The sequence below is a fragment of the Coregonus lavaretus genome (assembly GCF_964263955.1).
Source record: "Coregonus lavaretus genome assembly, contig: HAP1_SCAFFOLD_1314, whole genome shotgun sequence".
Classification (NCBI taxonomy): domain Eukaryota; kingdom Metazoa; phylum Chordata; class Actinopteri; order Salmoniformes; family Salmonidae; genus Coregonus; species Coregonus lavaretus.
Genome location: NW_028162272.1, coordinates 32975 through 43894, shown reverse-complemented (window position 1 = coordinate 43894; position 10920 = coordinate 32975).

Here is a 10920-nt window from a genome sequence, read left to right as displayed (position 1 = left end):
AAATCTTAGAATCAATTATTAAAGACTACCAGAACCCACTGGATTCTCCAATTACATTGAATGAACTACAGGATAAAATACAAACCCTCCAACCCAAAAAGTCCTGTGGTGTTGATGGTATCCTCAATTAAATGATAAAATATACAGACCACAAATGTCAATTAGCTATACTTAAACTCTTTAACATCATCCTTAGCTCTGGCATCTTCCCCAACATCTGGAACCAAGGACTGATCACCCCAATCCACAAAAGTGGAGACAAATTTGACCCCAATAACTACCGTGGGATATGCGTCAACAGCAACCTTGGGAAAATCCTCTGCATTATCATTAACAGCAGACTAGTTCATTTCCTCAGTGAAAACAATGTACTGAGCAAATGTCAAATTGGCTTTTTACCAAATTACCGTACGACAGACCACGTATTCACCCTGCACACCCTAATTGACAAACAAACAAACCAAAACAAAGGCAAAGTCTTCTCATGCTTTGTTGATTTCAAAAAAGCTTTTGACTCAATTTGGCATGAGGGTCTGCTATACAAATTGATGGAAAGTGGGGTTGGGGGAAAAACATACGACATTATAAAATCCATGTACACAAACAACAAGTGTGCGGTTAAAATTGGCAAAAAACACACACATTTCTTTCCACAGGGCCGTGGGGTGAGACAGGGATGCAGTTTAAGCCCCACCCTCTTCAACATATATATCAACGAATTGGCGAGGGCACTAGAACAGTCTGCAGCACCCGGCCTCACCCTACTAGAATCTGAAGTCAAATGTCTTCTGTTTGCTGACGATCTGGTGCTTCTGTCACCAACCAAGGAGGGCCTACAGCAGCACCTAGATCTTCTGCACAGATTCTGTCAGACCTGGGCCCTGACAGTAAATCTCAGTAAGACAAAAATAATGGTGTTCCAAAAAAGGTCCAGTTGCCAGGACCACAAATACAAATTCCATCTAGACACCGTTGCCCTAGAGCACACAAAAAACTATACATACCTCGGCCTAAACATCAGCGCCACAGGTAACTTCCACAAAGCTGTGAACGATCTGAGAGACAAGGCAAGAAGGGCCTTCTATGCCATCAAAAGGAACATAAAATTTGACATACCAATTAGGATCTGGCTAAAAATACTTGAATCAGTTATAGAACCCATTGCCCTTTATGGTTCTGAGGTCTGGGGTCCGCTCACCAACCAAGAATTCACAAAATGGGACAAACACCAAATTGAGACTCTGCATGCAGAATTCTGCAAAAACATCCTCCGTGTACAACGTAAAACACCAAATAATGCATGCAGAGCAGAATTAGGCCAATACCCGCTAATTATCAAAATCCAGAAAAGAGCCGTTAAATTCTATAACCACTTAAAAGGAAGCGATTCCCAAACCTTCCATAACAAAGCCATCACCTACAGAGAGATGAACTTGGAGAAGAGTCCCCTAAGTAAGCTTGTCCTGGGGCTCTGTTCACAAACACAAACAGACCCCACACAGCCCCAGGACAACAACAACAACAACACAACTAGACCCAACCAAATCATGAGAAAACAAAAAGAGAATTACTTGACACATTGGAAAGAACAAACAAAAAAACAGAGCAAACTAGAATGCTATTTGGCCCTAAACAGAGAGTACACAGTGGCAGAATACTTGACCACTGTGACTGACCCAAACTTAAGGAAAGCTTTGACTATGTACAGACTCAGTGAGCATAGCCTTGCTATTGAGAAAGGCCGCCGTAGGCAGACCTGGCTCTCAAGAGAAGACAGGCTATGTGCACACTGCCCACAAAATGAGGTGGAAACTGAGCTGCACTTCCTAACCTCCTGCCAAATGTATGACCATATTAGAGACACATATTTCCCTCAGATTACAGCGATCCACAAAGAATTCGAAAACAAACCCAATTTTGATAAACTCCCTTATCTACTGGGTGAAAAACCACAGTGTGCCATCACAGCTGCAAGATTTGTGACCTGTTGCCACAAGAAAAGGGCAACCAGTGAAGAACAAACACCATTGTAAATACAACCCATATTTATGTTGTTACAACACTGTATATAGACATAATATGACATTTGAAATGTCTTTATTCTTTTGAAACTTCTGAGTGTAATGTTTACTGTTAATATTTATTGTTTATTTCACTTTTGTTTACTATCTACTTCACTTGCTTTGGCAATGTTAACACACGTTTCCCATGCCAATAAAGCCCTTAAATTGAAATTGAATTGAGAGAGAGAGAGAGAGAGAGAGAGAGAGAGAGAGAGAGAGAGAGAGAGAGAGAGAGAGAGAGAGAGAGAGAGAGAGAGAGAGAGAGAGAGAGAGAGAGAGAGAGAGAGAGAGAGAGAGAGAGAGAGAGAGAAGTATATAAAAGGCATATTCTCAGTCTCATTTGATGTGAATATGTAAGGGGATGTGAACTGCTATTATCCAATGGTTAATCATTGCTAATCTTGATACTGTATGTGAAATATAGTCAACAGAAATCTTCACACCAACCTGGCCTTGAATGAGGTCACACCAGTAGGGCACATTTTCATGTTGATGGCGATTGAATTTGGTAAAATATTTAGCAAACCAAACATGTTTTGAGTTTAATTAATCCATTTCTAAATGCTTATCTGACCTTGCTTTTGTAATCAGGAATACACTGTAGAAACTCATTACAACCATTTCCCTTCTGACATTACTGAAACACCACAGTCAGGTAGAGTATTAAATGAATACGACAGATCGCTGTTTCAGGTGCAGCAGCCACTGGAGCCTAATGAGACTTTATTTTGATTATTATTATGTGTTTCATTACTCAGTAAACTCATCAAGCTCATGTGAATTAATGTAACGAATGCACATCGCTAATCATTTATTTATTTATTCTGAAGTGTCCCTGTTGGCGATGAAAATATGAAAATAGCCAAAGTGTTAAAACAGTGGTTGGTCTTAAATCGCCTATAGGTTAGTCAGACTCCTGCTGTAACACCAGTGGTATGTTTCATTTTATGATTATTATAAACATATAAGAAATAGGAATCAAAAAAAGGTGTTGTGAGTTGACTTGTAATGCAGTTTACTCATGTTTAAGCACTTCACCTTGAAGATACTAGTGAATGAATGAATTATTATCGTTATTATACAGAGGGATCATGAAATACAATACGAAAACCTTGGTTGAAGTAAAGTTCAATGGAGAAAATGCTCTGTGTAGGAAAGAAAAGATCAAACCAGTGCATTTGTACCTCTTGACACAAATGGGCCTAACAGACTCTGAGGCATTTCCATTTCCATTGTAGTCATTTAGCAGACGCTCTTATCCAGAGCCACTTACAGTTAGTGAGTGCCTACATTATTATTATTATTATTATTATTATTATTATTTTATTTTTTTCATACTGGCCCCCTGTGGGAACCGAAACCCACAACGCTGGCGTTGCAAGCGCCATGCTCTACCAACTGAGCTACAGGGGGCTATATCCTCACCAAACGCCATGCTCTACCAACTGAGCTACAGGGGACTATATCCTCACCAAGCGCCATGCTCTACCAACTGAGCTACAGGGGACTATATCCTCACCAAGCGCCATGCTCTACCAACTGAGCTACAGGGGGCTATATCCTCACCAAACGCCATGCTCTACCAACTGAGCTACAGGGGACTATATCCTCACCAAGCGCCATGCTCTACCAACTGAGCTACAGGGGGCTATATCCTCACCAAGCGCCATGCTCTACCAACTGAGCTACAGGGGACTATATCCTCACCAAGCGCCATGCTCTACCAACTGAGCTACAGGGGACTATATCCTCACCAAGCGCCATGCTCTACCAACTGAGCTACAGGGGACTATATCCTCACCAAGCGCCATGCTCTACCAACTGAGCTACAGGGGACTATATCCTCACCAAGCGCCATGCTCTACCAACTGAGCTACAGGGGACTACATCCTCACCAAGCGCCATGCTCTACCAACTGAGCTACAGGGGACTATATCCTCACCAAGCGCCATGCTCTACCAACTGACCTACAGGGGACTATATCCTCACCAAGCGCCATGCTCTACCAACTGACCTACAGGGGACTATATCCTCACCAAGCGCCATGCTCTACCAACTGGGCTACAGGGGACTACATCCTCACCAAGCGCCATGCTCTACCAACTGAGCTACAGGGGACTATATCCTCACCAAGCGCCATGCTCTACCAACTGACCTACAGGGGACTATATCCTCACCAAACGCCATGCTCTACCAACTGAGCTACAGGGGACTACATCCTCACCAAGCGCCATGCTCTACCAACTGAGCTACAGGGGACTATATCCTCACCAAGCGCCATGCTCTACCAACTGAGCTACAGGGGACTATATCCTCACCAAGCGCCATGCTCTACCAACTGAGTTACAGGGGACTATATCCTCACCAAGCGCCATGCTCTACCAACTGAGCTACAGGGGACTATATCCTCACCAAGCGCCATGCTCTACCAACTGAGCTACAGGGGACTATATCCTCACCAAGCGCCATGCTCTACCAACTGAGCTACAGGGGACTATATCCTCACCAAGCGCCATGCTCTACCAACTGAGCTACAGGGGACTATATCCTCACCAAGCGCCATGCTCTACCAACTGAGCTACAGGGGACTATATCCTCACCAAGCGCCATGCTCTACCAACTGAGCTACCACAGGACTATATCCTCACCAAGCGCCATGCTCTACCAACTGAGCTACAGGGGACTATATCCTCACCAAGCGCCATGCTCTACCAACTGGGCTACAGGGGACTATATCCTCACCAAGCGCCATGCTCTACCAACTGAGCTACCACAGGAAAAATGTCATTCTCTGTTGGTCTGAAGTCCCCAGTCTACAGACGAGATCCGTTTCCTTTGACCATCAAAGGTCGTCTGAACACTGTCTGAACTCTGTCTGAACTTTGTCTGAACTCTGTCTGAACTCTGTCTGAACTCTGTCTGCCTATAAGCCAGACATTCTCTTCTGTCTTCTAATGCCCATCAGGCATCAGTCCTCGTCTTCCACCACGCGTAGAGAGAATAATCAAAGGACTCAAATGACTGTTCTGATGACAGCTCCTAGTCAGAGTGCTGTTCTGATGATAGCTCCTAGTCAGAGTGCTGTTCTGATGATAGCTCCTAGTCACAGTGCTGTTCTGATGATATCTCCTAGTCAGAGTGCTGTTCTGATGATAGCTCCTAGTCAGAGTGCTGTTCTGATGATAGCTCCTAGTCAGAGTGCTGCTCTGATGATAGCTCCTAGTCAGAGTGCTGTTCTGATGATAGCTCCTAGTCAGAGTGCTGCTCTGATGATAGCTCCTAGTCACAGTGCTGTTCTGATGACAGCTCCTAGTCAGAGTGCTGCTCTGATGATAGCTCCTAGTCAGAGTGCTGCTCTGATGATAGCTCCTATTCACAGTGCTGTTCTGATGACAGCTCCTAGTCAGAGTGCTGCTCTGATGATAGCTCCTAGTCAGAGTGCTGCTCTGATGATAGCTCCTAGTCAGAGTGCTGTTCTGATGATAGCTCCTAGTCAGAGTGCTGTTCTGATGATAGCTCCTAGTCAGAGTGCTGTTCTGATGATAGCTCCTAGTCAGAGTGCTGTTCTGATGATAGCTCCTAGTCAGAGTGCTGTTCTGATGATAGATCCTAGTCAGAGTGCTGTTCTGATGATAGCTCCTAGTCAGAGTGCTGTTCTGATGATAGCTCCTATTCACAGTGCTGTTCTGATGACAGCTCCTAGTCAGAGTGCTGCTCTGATGATAGCTCCTAGTCAGAGTGCTGCTCTGATGATAGCTCCTAGTCAGAGTGCTGTTCTGATGATAGCTCCTAGTCAGAGTGCTGTTCTGATGATAGCTCCTAGTCAGAGTGCTGTTCTGATGATACATCCTAGTCAGAGTGCTGTTCTGATGATAGCTCCTAGTCAGAGTGCTGTTCTGATGATAGCTCCTAGTCAGAGTGCTGTTCTGATGATAGCTCCTAGTCAGAGTGCTGTTCTGATGATAGCTCCTAGTCAGAGTGCTGTTCTGATGATAGCTCCTAGTCAGAGTGCTGTTCTGATGATATCTCCTAGTCAGAGTGCTGTTCTGATGATATATCCTAGTCAGAGTGCTGTTCTGATGATAGCTCATAGTCAGAGTGCTGTTCTGGTGATAACTCCTAGTCAGAGTGCTGTTCTGATGATAGCTCCTAGTCAGAGTGCTGTTCTGATGATATCTCCTAGTCAGAGTGCTGTTCTGATGATAGATCCTAGTCAGAGTGCTGTTCTGATGATAGCTCCTAGTCAGAGTGCTGTTCTGATGATAGCTCATAGTCAGAGTGCTGTTCTGATGATATCTCCTAGTCAGAGTGCTGTTCTGATGATAGATCCTAGTCAGAGTGCTGTTCTGATGATAGCTCCTAGTCAGAGTGCTGTTCTGATGATATCTCCTAGTCAGAGTGCTGTTCTGATGATAGCTCCTAATCAGAGTGCTGTTCTGTGTATAACATCTTGCTCCTAGTCAGAGTGCTGTTCTGATGATATCTCATAGTCAGAGTGCTGTTCTGATGATAGATCCTAGTCAGAGTGCTGTTCTGATGATATCTCCTAGTTAGAGTGCTGTTCTGATGATATCTCCTAGTCAGAGTGCCGCTCTGATGATAGTTCCTAGTCAGAGTGCTGTTCTGGTGATAGCTCCTAGTCAGAGTGCTGTTCTGATGATATCTCCTAGTCAGAGTGCTGTTCTGATGATAGATCCTAGTCAGAGTGCTGTTCTGATGACAGCTCCTAGTCAGAGTGCTGTTCTGATGATATCTCCTAGTCAGAGTGCTGTTCTGATGATAGCTCCTAATCAGAGTGCTGTTCTGTATATAACATCTTGCTCCTAGTCAGAGTGCTGTTCTGTGTATAACAGCTTGCTCCTCGTCAGAGTGCTTGGTATTAGGGGGCCGCCAGATCAATGAGCCTCAATGTTGCGCTGCCATTTTACTGACAGTAATATGGAGCGCTCTGCTCCGGTCCTCCACCAGGAAAATACAACATTTAATTTAGAACATTCAATTTACTCCCTGTAAAGGCCTAATGAGTGGTTTAAATACCACAGCTAAGAATAGGACCATTAAAGAGGACTATCAACCTGTCAGGAGAAGCACCCAGGACTTATATACGTCATCTCAGGGCTTCTTTTCCATTTCTAAAAGAGGTGCAGTACACACAGGTTATAAAATAGGACAGTCATAAAATGGCGTTTGTCTGTCTGTGGTCGATGGCTCTTTGATCACAAGTATGATACTATATGATATGACCACCGTGTCCCAAATGGCACCCTATTCCTTATGCAGTGCACCACGTTTGGCAAGGACCCATAGGAAAGTACTGCACAATGTAGGGAATGGGATGCCATTTGGGTCTCAGATGATACGATACGATGTGAGGATACAGTACTATACAGTACTATATGGTACTATACAGTACTATACGGTACTATACGGTACTATACAGTACTATACAGTACTATACGGTAATATACGGTACTATATAGTACTATACAGTACTATACGGTACTATACGGTACTATACAGTACTATACGGTACTATACGGTACTATACAGTACTATACAGTACTATACGGTACTATACAGTACTATACGGTACTATACGGTAATATACGGTACTATATAGTACTATACAGTACTATACAGTACTATACGGTACTATACGGTACTATACAGTACTATACGTTACTATACAGTACTATACGGTACTATACAGTACTATACAGTACTATACGGTACTATACGTTACGGTAGGGTGAGGCTGAGTGATCATATACGTCTCAAGGAACCCCGATCATAACACATGAGCCGTGTCGTCTGCTTCCACAGGAAGGGCATGCCCTGTGTCCCAAATGGCACCCTATTCCCTATATAGTGCACTACTTTAGACCACAGACTCCGTAGGACTGTGCACTACATATGGTGCTGTTTGGGACGCCGTCATGGAGTCGAGATGCAGTTTATGTTGATGACTGATGGAGCGTTCTGATAGGTGAGTAGATTGAGTGTCAAGCAGGAAGTGCTCTGACACAGGACACGGAGGTCAATCACCGAGGTTACAGACACAGAACAAGACTGTCTGAGCGTACAGCCAGGGAGAGATTGGATAAACATGATCTGTCACGCATGACAAGATACTGTAGGTCACCCCATTTCCAATTCAGACATTCAAACCATATCAGAAATAAATCTAAATATTAAGGCATTAAATGTGAAGTCTAATGTAGACATTATAAATCCACATTTACCAAATGTGAAAGAAACATTCAACACCTTGACAGTAAGAAAAGGTGTATCTTTTCTCAAGAGCAAGACATTAGACTACCGTGCGCCAACGCATTGACATGATGTATTTATAAAAGACTCTTTGGAGAGGGAGCATGATCAGTCATTCCACATCTTTAAGGAGAAGCTCTGTGGTAACAAAGCCTGACCCCACAGGGTCATGTGGTGTGAAACACCGGGAACAATTAGACATGTTCCAATGCTCTCCGGTTAGTCTACGGTTGAATACGGTCCTAAAATACAGTTGTTTTCCATGGATTGTTTCTCCTCTGTTGCATTAATTACAGTGATTTTTCTCCTCTGGTTGTCAAGGTGACGCCCAGTGTTCGGCTCGCTGGGGGTGCGTCCTAAACTGCACCCTATTCTCAATACAGTGTACAGGGCCCATAGGGCTGTGGTCAAACGTAGTGCACTACAGGGAATAGGGTACCATTTAAGACGCAGCCCCAGAGAGTTCTGTGGTTATGACAGGGTGTAATTAAGAATGAGTAGTTAGTATTATGGTCTGTGTGGTGTGGGATAATTACTGGACTTGACACTGTTTTTTTGTCAGGACAGGTCAGCTGTCATTCAGAGGGGTTTTTGTCACGTACACATAATGACAGTAATACCATGGGCATCACTTACGCATGGCTTACTCTGGTGGTGTTCATTGTGTGTGTGTGTGTGTGTGTGTGTGTTTGTGTGTGTGTGTGTGTGTGTGTGTGTGTGTGTGTGTGTTTGTGTTTGTGTGCGTGTGTGGCTGTGTGTTTGTGTGTGTGTGTGTGGCTGTGTGTGTGTGTGTTTGTGTGTGTGGCTGTGTGTGTGTGTGTGTTTGTGTTTGTGTGTGTGTGTGGCTGTGTGTGTGTGTTTGTGTGTGTGGCTGTGTGTGTGTGTGTGTGTTTGTGTTTGTGTGTGTGTGTGGCTGTGTGTTTGTGTGTGTGTGTGTGGCTGTGTGTGTGGCTGTGTGTGTGTGTGTGTGTGTGTGTGTGTGGCTGTGTGTTTGTGTGTGTGTGTGTGGCTGTGTGTGTGTGTTTGTGTGTGGCTGTGTGTGTGTGGCTGTGTGTGGCTGTGTGTGTGTGTGTGTGTGTGTGTGTGGCTGTGTGTGGCTGTGTGTTTGTGTGTGTGTGTGTGTTTGTGTGTGTGTGTGTGTATGTGTGACTAGATAGTCAACTGTGATTATTAGTTTAGTTAAAATGCACTAAATGTTTAAATGATGATATTATATTATATATGATATTACATTATATATTATATGTTTAGATGACCACTATCTGTACTCTGGTATTACTTGAAGAAAGTGCTCCAACATTGTATTATAATGATTTAGGTTAACAGTCACCCTGAGAGCTGAACGAACCCAGCTTCCAGACAGACTCGCAGGAGAGATAATCACAGTGAACAGTTTATTAATGGAATCAAACAGCTGTTATTGCTATGTAACAGACCCTCTCCACAGTTTATTAATGGAATCAAACAGCTGTTATTGCTATGTAACAGACCCTCTCCACAGTTTATTAATGAATCAAACAGCTGTTATTGCTATGTAACAGACCCTCTCCACGGTTTATTAATGGATCAAACAGCTGTTGTTGTATTGTGGAAGCCTGCAGCGTTCCATGACAGGTGAGGATTCCCTATGGAGACAACCATGTTGTGATCCCAATCAGTTTCAGTTTCATAAGGAACACATAAACCTTCAATCACAACTCTTGTCCTTCTCATCATACCTTATTCCATCATACCTTATGCCGTATATTCTAAAGATATACCTGGATTTATATCAGGAACAGTCAAGTAGGTTGTTCCCATTTCCCTCTGTCACAATACAGCGTATCTTCAATATGAAGTAATGAAAGTTCATATTGCGGAGAGCGCATCTGGCGCTTCCTCAGATATTTACTTGTGAGAGTCGTTTTTGTGGGAAAATAAAGGTCATGCTGTGTTCCAGGTTCAGGTGCCTCAGCCAACTCAGAGTCTCAGATGAGATGTATATAAAACCAGGTTACCTCTCCTCTCCTCTCCTCTCCTCTCCTCTCCTCTCCTCTCCTCTCCTCTCCTCTCCTCTCCTCTCCTCTCCTCTCCTCTCCTCTCCTCTCCTCTCCTCTCCTCTCCTCTCCTCTCCTCTCCGCTCCTCTCCTCTCCTCTCCTCTCTCCTCTTCTTCCTCCACCCACTACCGTGGGTGTGTATGTGTGTGTGTACCACCCCCCCCCCCCCCCCCCACCCCCCCGTGCCAACAACACCACATATTGCTTTCTCCGACAACGAATGCTTCCCTCTCAGAAGTCTGTGTGTGTTTCTCTTCGTGGTAATAGGATGCATAATTACAGTGTGCCTGGGTAAACAGTGCTAGCATGGAGCGTATGCAGCTCGCTGCCGAACATGTGGTGGGGAACGCCAGGGGCTATGAGGCGCCCGCCTGCCTCCTATCTCTGCTCTCTCTCTTTTTCTCTCCTCCCTCTCTCATCCCCCTCTCCTCCCCTTCTCATCCCCCTCTCCTCCTCCTCTCATCCCCCTCTCAGGGCTTGGTAGAGAAAGCACAAATCACAAATCCCATGGTTTGCTGAGCCTCCATACGGTCTGTCTTTATACTGAACG